This window comes from Bufo gargarizans, unplaced genomic scaffold (genome assembly GCF_014858855.1).
Source record: "Bufo gargarizans isolate SCDJY-AF-19 unplaced genomic scaffold, ASM1485885v1 original_scaffold_1953_pilon, whole genome shotgun sequence".
Classification (NCBI taxonomy): domain Eukaryota; kingdom Metazoa; phylum Chordata; class Amphibia; order Anura; family Bufonidae; genus Bufo; species Bufo gargarizans.
In genome coordinates, this window is record NW_025334580.1 from 89798 (window position 1) to 104656 (window position 14859).

Below are 14859 nucleotides of genomic sequence, written 5' to 3' on the forward strand. Positions count from 1 at the left end.
GGCTCCGTGTTGAGGGTCAAGCAGTGCTCTGACTGTACTTCAAGTACAGCCTCTTTTATTCATAAGAAACATACATAGTGCTGCCCACAGGGTTTTGAAATCCAACCAATCAATACCTTACAACACACAATGCAAGTACAGCAACCAATCGTTCCCGCCCCCAGAGGACCAGAAGGGAGACTGCGACACATAACAGATACAACATATCCCCACAATGCATCATGGTTTCCTCCTCTCTGTCTGGGAGACGACCGAAGGCAATCCAATTATCTCTCAGGACAAAGGGAGATCACCAATATACACGTGGAGACAACAGGACAGACATCACCATTTAAACACACAATGGCACCCCCCCACAGCAAACACAGACATTTAACATATCCCCAGATAGCTCAAGTCTGAGTGCATATCATTAGGCGAATGGCACTCAGAATACACGAATACAATAATATTAGCTATCTGGGTGCCTCACATAACATACAATTTAACCGAACGCATAATAACATAAAATACAATTCTACAGACAGATTTAAGCTGTGCGGCCGGTCTGTCTTCTCCTTTAAAGTTACTATGGGCCATAATCCTGAGGCAAGAGGCCTTTAAACAGTCCTCTCCAAAACCCAGTGGCGAGGTTGGTTTCGCCACAGCCATGGTCTTTCAGAGGGATTGAAAGATGCATTTGCCTTTCATGAGAGGCCTATCTCCTTGGACTCTGCTATGTCTCAGGCCGTTCGTATTGACAGGCGTCTTAGAGAGAGAGGAGAGATATCTCCTTCCTGTCATACTCAGTCCCAGGACAGTGCAGCGGTCCCGTTCTGTGCGCAGGGGTCTCAGTCGCTGTCAGCCCCTTCTGAGCAGGAGCCCATGCAGCTGGGGTTGATTGCCTCTGACAGTGGAAGATTCAGCCCGCATGGGAGGGTTTGTTTTTGTTGTGGAGGTATAAATCATTTGGCAAATATTTGTCCCTCTAGGAGATTCAGGCAGTTCTCTGGGAGTAATAAAGAAACAAAGAGGAAAAAATCTTTTAAAAATGTTCCGTCTGTTACTATTGGCAGGGTTGAGGCGGAAATTGAAGGTTTTCCGTTTGCTTGTAGTTCCCATTTTGTCCTGCCTGCTAGGGTGGCGCTAGAGAGCAAGAGCATTTTTTGTGAGATTTTTGTGGATAGTGGAGCAGCTGTCAATCTCATTGATAATCAATTTGCGATAACTCATGGTTTCCAGGTGCGCACTTTGGGAAAGGATATTCCTGTTTTTGCTATTGATTCCGCTCCACTTTCTCAGAAATCATTAAAGGGCATAGTTCACAATATCCGTTTAATTGTGAGTGATGCTCATGTTGAGGATGTGTCATGTTTCGTCCTTAGCGGATTACCTACTCCTCTAGTGTTGGGGCTACCCTGGCTCACTAAACATAACCCCACCATTGATTGGCAAGCGAGGCAAATAAATGGTTGGAGTGACTTTTGCAGAGAGAATTGCCTCATGACATCTGTTTCTGAGGTTTCTACTAAGACTGTACCATCCTTTCTCTCTGAATTTTCGGATGTCTTCTCTGAGAGTGGAGTTCAGGATTTGCCCCCGCACAGGGAGAATACGATTGCCCTATTAATCTCATCCCAGACGCCAAGCTGCCTAAATCTCGTTTATACAATCTCTCCCAACCTGAGAGGATCGCTATGCGTGCTTATATCTCTGAGAGTCTGAGAAAGGGACACATACGACCCTCGAAGTCACCTGTTGCCGCTGGTTTTTTCTTTGTTAAGAAAAAAGATGGTTCTTTAAGACCTTGTCTGGATTTCAGGGAGCTGAACAGTTATCACTATTCGTGACCCTTATCCGCTTCCTCTGATCCCGGACCTGTTTAACCAGGTTGTTGGGGCTAAAGTCTTTTCCAAATTAGATCTAAGAGGGGCATACAACCTGGTCAGGGTCAGAGAAGGGGACGAATGGAAGACGGCCTTCAATACCCCTGAGGGCCATTTTGAGAATTTGGTTATGCCTTTTGGTTTGATGAATGCCCCAGCCGTTTTTCAGCATTTCGTGAACAGCATTTTTTATCATTTGATGGGAAAATTTGTATTAGTGTATTTGGATGACATTTTGATTTTTTCTCCTGATTTCAAAACTCATAAGGAACACTTACGTCAGGTCTTGCTCATCCTGCGGGAGAATAAATTATATGCGAAACTGGAAAAATGTGTGTTTGCGGTTCCAGAAATTCAATTTCTGGGGTTTCTTCTCTCCGCTTCTGGTTTTCGCATGGACCCCGAGAAGGTCCGCGCTGTGCTTGAGTGGGAGCTTCCTGAGAATCAGAAGGCGCTGATGCGTCTTTTGGGCTTTGCCAATTATTACAGGAAGTTTATTTTGAATTATTCCTCTATTGTTAAACCACTCACTGATATGACCAGAAAGGGGTTAGATTTTTCTTCCTGGTCGGTAGAGGCGCGTAAGGCTTTTTCTGATATCAAGGAGAGTTTTGCTTCCGCTCCCATCTTGGTGCAACCTGATATTTCTTTACCCTTCATAGTTGAGGTTGATGCTTCTGAGGTGGGTGTGGGTGCGGTCTTGTCTCAGGGTTCCTCTCCTGCCAAATGGCGACCGTGTGCCTTTTTCTCGAAAAAACTCTCCTCCGCAGAGAGAAATTACGATGTGGGAGATAGGGAATTGTTGGCCATCAAGTTGGCTTTTGAGGAATGGCGCCATTGGCTGGAGGGAGCCAGACACCCTATTACCGTGTTTACTGACCATAAAAATCTGGCCTACTTGGAGTCAGCCAAGCGTCTGAATCCGAGACAGGCCAAATGGTCTTTGTTCTTTTCAAGATTTAATTTTGTTGTCACGTTCCGCCCTGGGGTTAAGAATGTGAAGGCAGATGCCCTGTCACGTTGTTTTCCGGGAGGCGGGAATTTTGAAGACCCGGGTCCCATTTTGGCTGAAGGTGTGGTGGTCTCTGCTCTTTTTCTGAATTGGAGGCAGAGGTGCAGGCAGCCCAGTCAGAGGCTCCTGATCTTTGTCCTCCTGGGAGGTTGTTTGTGCCTCTCGCTTTAAGACACAAGATTGTTAAGGAACACCGCGATACGGTCCTTGCTGGGCACCCGGGGGCAAGAGCCACACTGGCTCTCATTGCTCAGAGATTCTGGTGGCCTGCGCTTCGTAAGTCGGTTGAGGGTTTTGTGGCTGCTTGCGAGACTTGCGCTCGTGCCAAAGTCCCTCATTCACGGCCTTCAGGTCCTCCTTCCCTTACCCATTCCTTCCCGTCCTTGGACACATCTGTCCATAAACTTTATCACGGACCTGCCTCGTTCCTCGGGGAAGACTGTGATTCTGGTGGTGGTGGACCGTTTTAGCAAAATGGTGCATTTCATCCCTTTTCCTGGTTTGCCCAATGCTAAGACGCTGGCGCAGGCATTTGTTGATCACATTGTCAAATTGCACGGTATTCCTTCAGACATAGTCTCTGATAGGGGCACGCAGTTTGTTTCCAGATTCTGGAAGGCTTTCTGTTCTCGCTTGGGGGTTCGGTTGTCATTCTCTTCTGCTTTCCACCCGCAGTCGAATGGCCAGACTGAGCGCGTCAATCAGAATCTAGAGACATATCTGCGCTGTTTTGTGGCGGAGAATCAGGAGGATTGGTGTTCTTTTTTGTCCCTTGCTGAGTTTGCTTTAAATAACCGTCGTCAGGAGTCCTCTGATAAGTCACCATTTTTTGGTGCATATGGGTTTCATCCGCAGTTTGGGACTTTCTCGGGAGAGGGGTCTTCTGGTTTACCTGATGAGGACAGATTCTCCTCCTCTTTGTCATCTATTTGGCAAAAGATTCAGGATAATCTAAAGAGCATGAGTGAGAGATATAAGCGTGTGTCAGATAAGAGACGTGTGCTTGGTCCGGACCTGAATGTTGGTGATCTGGTGTGGTTGTCTACCAAGAATATCAAATTGAAGGTTCCCTCCTGGAAGTTGGGTCCTAGGTTTATTGGGCCTTACAAAATCCTGTCTGTCATCAATCCTGTTGCCTACCGTCTTGATCTTCCTCAGACTTGGAAGATCCATAATGTTTTTCATAAGTCCTTATTGAAACCTTATGTTCAACCCATTGTACCCTCGCCTTTGCCTCCTCCTCCGATTATGGTTGATGGGAATCTTGAATTTCAGGTCTCTAGGATTGTGGATTCTCGTCTTGTCTGCGGTTCTCTCCAGTACCTTGTTCATTGGGAGGGTTATGGTCCTGAGGAGAGGATGTGGGTCCCAGTGACGGACATTAAGGCCTCTCGTCTCATCAGGGCTTTCCATAGGTCCCATCCTGAGACGGTGGGCTCTGAGTGTCCGGAGTCCACTCGTAGAGGGAGGGGTACTGTCACAACCAGACAGCTGAGAAGCTCTGACAGAAGCCTTTCAGAACCTCCTCCTTGAGTTTTCTTGTTGTGCTGTTCAGTTCCTCATCTCGTTAGCCTCTCTCAGCTGTCATGTAGTTGGACTGATTGCATCCCTTTAAATTCCGCCCCATAATGCATTACTGGGCGGCTTATACTTCTTCCTGGAGTGTGTGTGCATGCTGATCCTGTTTCCCAGTCTTCTACAAAGTTAAGTGCTGAACATTTATCTGTTATTTTCTGTTTGCTGGATCCCAGGTGACCCTGACTCCCTCCGTGTCTGGTGTAGGGAGCCGGTGGTCGTGTCCTCTCACTATTGTAGGGTGTTCAGGGGTTATATAGTCGAGGTACGTGGATATGCAACCATCCACCTTTGGGATCTTTGCATAGGCTGAGCAGCCAGGGAAAGTGCTAGGTCTTGTGCAGGGGTCTCCCTTTTGGTTCCTTAGCTTTGGATCCAGTGAGTCATATATGCATGTTGCTTTGTCTTGTTTCCTGTACACCGTCCGTGACATCGGCAGTGCGGAAGGAATATGGGTCACCTTTTTCTTTATCTAAACATATGTCTATCTGGGGGCATCCAGAATTTGAGGAGGGGAGACTTAACAAACAATTCTGTGTATGGAGAGACAAAGGAATACGCTCTCTAGCGGATTTGTGGAATAGTACAGATCGCCGATACCTCAGCTTCGGGGAACTGTGCAACAAATATGACTTACATTCTAGTCAACATTTGGCATACACGCAGGTATGCAGCTTCCTGAAAAGTAAGATAACTGACTTGAGTAAAGAATTTCCCACAAATAAGTTTGACCTCCTAGGAAACGTGAATGCTTCGTCTTTATCCTTGTCAGATCTACAAGGTAGACTACAAGAAGCCGGGTGGGTGACCTCCCCTCTCCAGCCATTTAAGGCATGGGGTAAGGAGCTTGATAGGCAAGGGGACCATGAGGATATTTTGAAAGGGTGGTTATGTCTGCGGAATGTGATTCCTAACGAAATATGGCGAGAGACTCAATTCAAGATAGCACACAGAGCGATCTATGGGTTCTATAATACCAGTTCAGCAGTGCAAGCGAATAAAATTACGCATTGTCCAAAGTGCGCGCTGGAAAATTCCGACTTACTTCACGGTCTGTGGACATGCCCAAAGATAGCGGAATTTTGGGCGTCTGTTGAGACATGGTTAAAAGATGTAATGCATGTCACAATGTCACTAACTCCTGACTTTACACTCTTCCAAATAACTTTGAAAGGGAAGGTCTCGGAAGCAATAGAGATCCTCTAAAAGCTCTTCTTTATTGTTCATAGATAAATAGCGGACGCAGCCACTTGGTACACAGCATAAACCTTGACGCGTTTCGGGTTAGTACCCTTAGTCGTACAAATGCAGCAAAACGTTGCATTCTCAAAAATGTATTACTCCAAGCTGTCCCATCAATCGGGGAGGTCGTTACTCAAATAAAATGGTGTCTAAATAGGGAAATCTTTGCAGCAGAGCAAGGCGCGGAAAAAGCTTTGCAGAAACTGATTACCAGATGGAGAGGATTTATCAGTAAGGTATTGGATCCGTCAGAAATAAAGGGTATTATGGCCCCTTTGAAGCAGACGTCTTGGTATCTACTAGAACAATTGAAGGGTACTTTAGGTAATTTAGAGCAGTAGGGTCAGGGGGTTTGAGTTTAGGGGTAAAACAAAGTCAGAAATGAGCTAGGGAATAATGAGAGTACTGGCACAGGTTACTATAGGGGTTATTACTGGGGCTTATACAAAGTAGGGTGGGAAAGTAAGTTTGTGTATTTACACTTACCTAGCATGATAAATGTATAAGATTGAAATTTTTGCCGATGTAATGTGAATTTTGGATATATGTATCTTGTACATGCTTTGGATGTCTGATGATCTAAAAACTAATAAAAATTTGGTTTAAAAAAAAAAAAGAACTCCATTCGGCAGGATTCTTAAATACGGCGTCTTAACCGATAGTGCTTGCAATTCTCCGAGTCTCTTAGCCGAAGTGATGGCAATAAGAAAGAGAACTTTGCAGGAGAGCCAATTAAGTTCTGCGTCTACTAAGGGCTCAAAGGGGGGTTCAGTCAATCTCCTGAGGACTAATGACAGATCCCAAACAGGCATAGGGTGTCTAAGCTTCTTAATGGCCTTGAAGAAACGATTAATTAAAGGGAACCTGTCACCGGGATTTTGTGTATAGAGCTGAGGACATGGGTTGCTAGATCGCCGCTAGCACATCCGCAATATCCAGTCCCCATAGCTCTGTGTGCTTTTATTGTGTAAAAAAAACAACTATTTGATGCATATGCAAATTAACCTGAGATGAGTCCTGTCCCTGACTCCTCTCACATACAGGACTCATCTCAGGTTAATTTGCATATGTATCAAATCGTTTTTTTTCCACAATAAAAGCACACAGAGCTATGGGGACTGGGTATTGCGGATGTGCCAGCGACGATCTAGCAACCCATGTCCTCAGCTCTATACACAAAATCCCGGTGACAGGTTCCCTTTAAGGGATGATGTCCGAATCTGCTCTCTGTCATGGCATTAATGGCTGTCATGTGCACTTTCAAGGTGTTTGGAGTAAGACCTTTCTGGAATCCATATTGCAGGAACTGGAGGACAACAGGGACTGTAATATCTGAACATTCATTCTCTGTGATCCAGGATAAAAATTTCCTCCATTTCCTTTCATACTTTATATTTGTAGAAGTTTTCCGGGAGGAGAGCAGAGTATTAATGACAGGGACAGACAGCCCTTTTCCTTCTAGTCTGGACCTCTCAGTCTCCAAGCTGTGAGATGAAGTTTGTTCAGATGTTGATGAAACAGGCCGTTCTGAACTAGTAAGTCGGGATAAGATGGAAGCTTCCAGTAGACTCCTCTGGATAACTGGAGTAGAAGTGGGAACCACGGCCTGCTTGGCCAAAAAGGAGCAATCAATATCGCTTGAGGTTTCTCTAATAGGATCTTCTGCAGGACTCTTAAGATTAGGGGCATCGGAGGAAAGATACAAACATACTGGTCCTTCCAAGTTATAGAAAAGGCGTCTACTGCTGCTGGATTCTGGAATCTGTTCAGAGAACAGAACTTGGGAAGTTTGCTGTTTTCCTTGGAGGCCATCAGATCTATAGACGGAGTACCCCATCTGGCTGTAATCTGCAGGAAGTATTTCTGGTTCAGCTCCCACTCGGTTTGTCTGATCTTCCTCCGACTCAGAAGATCCGCCTGAGTATTCATCGAGCCTTTGATGTGTACCGCCCTTAGATTCTGTAAGTGCCTCTCTGCCCACGCAAAGATCTTCCTGCATAATGCAAGGAGTAGAAGGCTCCGGGTGCCTCCCTGCTTGTTTATGTAAAAAACTGCAGGGAGATTGTCTGTCTGAATTAGGACTGATTGGTTCTCCAAATCTGTCCGAAAGTGTTGTAATGCCAGCTTGATTGCCTTCAACTCTCTGAAGTTCGAGGACAGCTGTCGTTCTGTGCAGGACCAAGAACCTTGAACCCAACTGTTTCCGAGATGGGCTCCCCAGGCCCGGGAAGAGGCATCCGTTGTAACAGTCACCGTAGGAGTTAGCTGGAAGGATCTGCCCCTGGATAAATTCCTTCCTCTTAACCACCATTTCAGCTCCGTGATTGTGGAAGGTCTCAACCTGACACGGGCTGAAAGATTGTGGTTGTACTTCCAGACCTGAAGCAAGTCCTGCTGTAATTCCCGTATGTGGGCCTGAGCCCATGGAACTGCATCTATTACCGATGTCATATAACCCAGGGTTTTCATCACCCTGTGGACTGTAGGTCTTTGGCCCGCAATTAAGATCTTTATTGCTGATGTGACAGAGCTTATCCTGGAGGTCGGGAGATACAGGGTCATGGTGCAAGTGTCTATCCTGAAGCCTAGAAACGTTTTGGATGTTGCTGGCTGGATGTCGGATTTGTCCCAATTGATCAAGAAGCCCAGAGACTGAAGCAACTTGATGACTTTCAGGAGATGAGAATTCAGTAAGTCCCTGGTGGGTGCCACTACAAGCCAGTCGTCCAGGTACGGAAACACCTGTAAGGCTTGTAGGCGTAAACTTGCAACAGCAATTACGGCTAATTTCGTAAAAATTCTGGGTGCTGATGAGAGGCCAAAGGGCAGGGCTTTGAATTGGAGGTGTTTTACCCTTCCTCCCATGGCGATTGCGATCCTTAGAAAGCGTCTGGACGCGTTCTCTATTGGGACATGCAGGTAAACGTCTCTCAAGTCGATGGATGCTAAGAAGTGACCTTCTTGAAGCAGAGACGTGATAGACCTTATGTTTTCCATCTTGAAATGAACTTTTGTGATAAATTGATTCACGTAGCGGAGGTCTATGATTAGGCGCCACTTTCCCTCTGGCTTGGGGACTGGAAACACTCTAGAATACACTCCTGTTCCTTCTTGATGTTTTGGTACAGGTTCCAGAGCACCCTTTTGAATAAATTCTCTCACGAGGTCTATGACCCGAGGGTCTTCTCTTCGACTTAAGAGAAAACGGTCTCTTGGACGGCGGATAAACTCCAGTGAGTAGCCTTCTCTTACGATCCTCAAGGCCCAACTGTCTGAGGAAATTCTCTGCCATGCTGCGTAGAATCGAGTAAGCCGACCTCCTACCCCTTTGCTTCTGGCGTCAGAAGTCCTCTTTGGTGGGTTTATCCTCTGGTTTTTCCTACCCTTGTCCGATGTTTTGGCAAAATACCTTCGGTCAGATCCTCTCCTGTCCGAACGCCCGCGAAAATCGGATCTTTGAAAGCGCTGTCTTCTAAAGGGCCGAAAGCTTCTGGGTTGAAATCTGCGCCTGGAAAGAGGAAATTCCAGTGCTTTATCTTCCTTATTGGTCTCCAATAGAGTGTCTAACTGCGAGCCGAACAGACGCCCTGGTTCAAATGGAAGAGAACAAAGGTTGTTCTTGGAGGGGACATCACCCGACCACAATTTCAACCCAGATTGACCTTCTGATAGAGTTGGAGAGAGACATATTTTTGGCTAAGCCTTTCAGGGTATCCACGGGAAAGTCACATAGGAACTCCGCCGCGATCTTCAAAGAAGGAAGTTGCTGAAGCAAATCTTCCCTATCCACGCCATCCTCAATATCCCTTCCTAGTTGACTCAACCATACTCTCAGGGCACGGGCTACAGGCACTGCGGCCATAGACGCCTTCTTCAGGGAGGCTATATAAGAATGAAGCCGCTTTAGGAGATTATCTGCCTTCTTATCCATGGGATCCTTTAACAACGTAGAGTCGTCAGACGGAAAAAAAGGACCTCTTCGCTAGTCTGGCCACTGCAGGATCGACCTTGGAAGGTGCCCCCCATTTCTCACATTCAGCAGGATCTATTCTGTACATAGCCTTAGCTCTTCTTCCTGAATCCATCTTCCTTAATGGATGTTTCCATTCTTTCTGGATGATAGATTCAAGCACCGGATGACTGGGAAAGACACGCACTTTCTTTTTAGGAAAGTAAAACAGGCTCCCCTCATCTTGGTCGGTACGCGTCTCCGTCTTGGATTCAATTATATGCTTCACATCCTTGATGAGACGGTTAATATCCTCCTTTCTGAACAAAAAATTCTCCTCTGTGGCTGGTTCTAGATCTGAGCTAGAACCAGAGGACACCTCCCCTTCTGAGAGAGAAGACTTCTCGGCAGACGTAGAAGGGCTAGGATCAGCCCTTTTCCTCTTATGCGTCTTCTGTCTCTTAGATTGAGACAGAAAGGATACAAGTAAGGAGATCAATTTTTTTGTATTATCTTCAGAGACAACCTCTGGCTGAGTACAGGCTGCGCAAATGTTAGACGTATACCCCTTAGGAAGCGGTTTAATACACGTAATACATAAGGGCTGCTTCTTCTTATGTCTCTTCGCACGTCTGGGTGAGGATTCCGGGGAATGGGAAAACACCTCCAATTCACAGCTTTCACAATAATCCTCCTGGTGGTCATCAGGGAGAGGCTGGTCGCAGGATTGGCACAGCCTGTGCCTGTGCTTCCTGGATCTTTTTCCTCCTTTACTGGAATGGCTGGACATCTGGAAAGAGGAACAGATTAAATATATAAAGATCTAAGATACCACATAATATAAAGCCAGAACAAACTGGCTGTAATCAGTCATAACCAGAGCCTGGATCAGGGGTACCTTAGAGAAAAAAGAGCTCGACTGCCAAGGCACAAGGGCAGTAAGAGCATGGACTATACCACCTTAAATACAGGAGATAATTTGAATTTGCCACCAGAATCCCGGGGGGCGGGCGCCCGCTGATGACGTCAGACGCAGCCGACGCTGCGTTCCACGATGCGTTCCACTAAGACCTGCAGGCGCCGCCATTGCCGTCCAGTGAGAAGAAGTGCTGGTGCTGCATATTGCAGGCCCCGCTGCACATCCGGACCGGCACAGGAAGGAAAAGACTCCACAGAGCAGCGCCAAGGCACCCCCATGGCTGGCTGGACTCTGAGCCTAAGCCTGGGACACCCCCCAGGCATGAGGGCTCCCAAGTGAGGTGGGCTATGGAACCTGTCCAGAATAAGGACATGAAAAAAACACAGTGGAGGTTTGCCAGAGGGAGTGCTTTATAGGGACCTATAGGATTGCTAATTAATTATCTTGTTTTTATCTAGGTGGGCGGTCCTGGGGCGAGAATAGGACTCTGTTAACCCTTCATGTGCTGCCGAGGACGACAGGGGAAACTGTATATATACTACAGAGGACAGTATACTGCATATATACTACAGAGGACAGTATACTGCATATATACCACAGAGGACAGTATACTGTATATATACTACAGAGGACAGTATACTGTATATATACTACAGAGGACAGTATAATGTATATATACTACAGAGGACAGTATACTGCATATATACTACAGAGGACAGTATACTGCATATATACCACAGAGGACAATATACTGCATATATACCACAGAGAACAGTATACTGTATATATACTACAGAGGACAGTATACTGTATATATACTACAGAGGACAGTATAATGTATATATACTACAGAGGACAGTATACTGTATATATACTACAGAGGACAGTATACTGTATATATACTACAGAGGACAGTATACTGTATATACACTACAGAGGACAGTATACTGTATATATACTACAGAGGACAGTATACTGTATATACACTACAGAGGACAGTATACTGCATATATACACTACAGAGGGCAGTACACTGTATATACACTACAGAGGACAGTATACTGTATATATACTACAGAGGACAGTATACTGTATATATACTACAGAGGACAGTATACTGTATATACACTACAGAGGACAGTATACTGTATATATACTACAGAGGACAGTATACTGTATATACACTACAGGGGACAGTATACTGTATATACACTACAGAGGACAGTATACTGTATATACTACAGAGGACAGTATACTGCATATATACTATAGAGGACAGTATACTGTATATATACTACAGAGGACAGTATAATGTATATACTACAGAGGACAGCATACTGTATATACACTACAGAGGACAGTATACTGTATATATACTACAGAGGACAATATACTGTATATATACTACAGAGGACAGAATACTGTATATATACACTACAGAGGACAGTATACTGTATATATGCTACAGAGGACAATATACTGTATATATATATATACTACAGAGGACAGTATACTGTATATATACTACAGAGGACAGCATACTGTATATACACTACAGAGGACAGTATAATGTATATATACTACAGAGGACAGTATACTGTATATACTACAGAGGACAGCATACTGTATATACACTACAGAGGACAGTATACTGTATATACACTACAGAGGACAGTATACTGTATATATACTACAGAGGACAGTATACTGTATATACACTACAGAGGACAATATACTGTGTATATACTACAGAGGACAGTATACTGTATATATACTACAGAGGACAGTATACTGTAGATATATACTACAGAGGACGGTATACTGCATATATACTACAGAGGACAGTATACTGCATATATACTACAGAGGACAGTATACTGCATATATACTACAGAGGACAGTATACTGTATATATATACTACAGAGGACAGTATACTGCATATATACTACAGAGGACAGTATACTGCATATATACTACAGAGGACAGTATACTGTATATATATACTACAGAGGACAGTATACTGTATATATACTACAGAGGACAGTATACTGTATATATGCTACAGAGGACAGTATACTGTATATACTACAGAGGACAGTATACTGTATATATACTACAGAGGACAGTATACTGTATATATACACTGCAGAGGACAGCATACTGCATATATACTACAGAGGACAGTATACTGTATATATACTACAGAGGACAGTATAATGTATATATACTACAGAGGATAGTATACTGTATATACTACAGAGGACAGTATACTGTATATATACTACAGAGAACAGTATACTGTATATATACTACAGAGGACAATATACTGTATATATACTATAGAGAACAGTATACTGCATATATACCACAGAGGACAGTATACTGTATATATATACTACAGAGGACAGTATACTGTATATATACTACAGAGGACAGTATACTGCATATATACTACAGAGAACAGTATACTGTATATATACTACAGAGGACAGTATACTGTATATATACACTACAGAGGACAGTATACTGTATATATATACTACAGAGGACAGTATAATGTATATATACTACAGAGGACAGTATAATGTATATATACTACAGAGGACAGTATACTGTATATACTAAAGAGGACAGTGTATTGTATATATACTACAGAAATCAGTATACTGTATATATACTACAGAGGACAGTATACTGTATATATACTACAGAGGACAGTATACTGTAGATATATACTACAGAGGACGATATACTGTATATATACTACTGAGGACGGTATACTGTATATATACTACAGTGGACAGTATACTGTATATACACTACAGAGGACAGTATACTGTATATATACTACAGAGGACAGTATACTGTATATACACTACAGAGGACAGTATATATATATACTACAGAGGACAGTATACTGTATATATACTACAGAGGACAGTATACTGTATATATACTACAGAGGACAATATACTGTATATATACTACAGAGGACAGAATACTGTATATATACACTACAGAGGACAGTATACTGTATATATGCTACAGAGGACAATATACTGTATATATATATATACTACAGAGGACAGTATACTGTATATATACTACAGAGGACAGTATACTGTAGATATATACTACAGAGAACAGTATACTGTATACAGTCATGTGAAAAAATTAGGACACCCTTTGAAAGCATGTGGTTTTTTGTAACATTTTTAATAAAAGGTTATTTCATCTCCGTTTCAACAATACAGAGAGATTAAAGTAATCCGACTAAACAAAGAAAACTGAAGAAAAGTCTTTTCAAGATCTTCTGTAAATGTCATTCTACAAAAATGCCTATTCTAACTGAGGAAAAAGATAGGACACCCTTGCCCCTAATAGCGAGTGTTACCTCCTTTGGCTGAAATAACTGCAGTGAGACGGTTCTTGTAGCCATCTACCAGTCTTCGACATCGGTCTGAGGAAATTTTACCCCACTCCTCAATGCAGAACTTTTTCAGCTGTGAGATGTTTGAGGGGTTTCTTGCACGTACAGCCCTTTTCAAGTCACCCCACAGCATCTCAATGGGATTCAAATCTGGACTTTGACTTGGCCATTCCAGGACTCTCCATTTCTTCTTTTTCAGCCAATCTTTGGTTGATTTACTAGTATGTTTTGGGTCATTGTCATGTTGCATGGTCCAGTTCCGCTTCAGCTTTAATTTTCTAACTGATGGTCTCACATGTTCTTCAAGCACCTTCTGATACACAGTAGAATTCATCGTGGATTCTATGATGGTGAGCTGACCAGGTCCTGCTGCAGCAAAGCAGCCCCAAACATGACACTTCCACCTCCATGCTTCACAGTTGGTATGAGGTTCTTTTCTTGGAATGCTGTGTTTGGTTTACGCCAAACATGTCCTCTGCTGTTGTGTCCAAATAATTCAATTTTGGACTCATCTGTCCAAAGAACATTATTCCAGAAGTCCTGGTCTTTGTCAACTTTATCTCTGGCAAATGTCAGTCTGGCCTCGATGTTTCTCTTGGAAAGCAAAGGTTTCCTCCTTGCACACCTCCCATGCAAGTTAAACTTGTACAGTCTCTTTCTGATTGTAGAGGCATGTACTTCTACATCAACAGTAGCCAGAGCCTGCTGTAGTTCTCGAGATGACACTTTAGGGTTTTTGGAGACCTCTTTTAGCATCTTGCGGTCTGCTCTTGGGGTGAACTTGCTGGGGCGACCAGTCCTGGGCATGTTGGCAGTTGTTTTGAAAGCCCTCCACTTGTAGACTATCTTCCGGACAGTGGAATGGC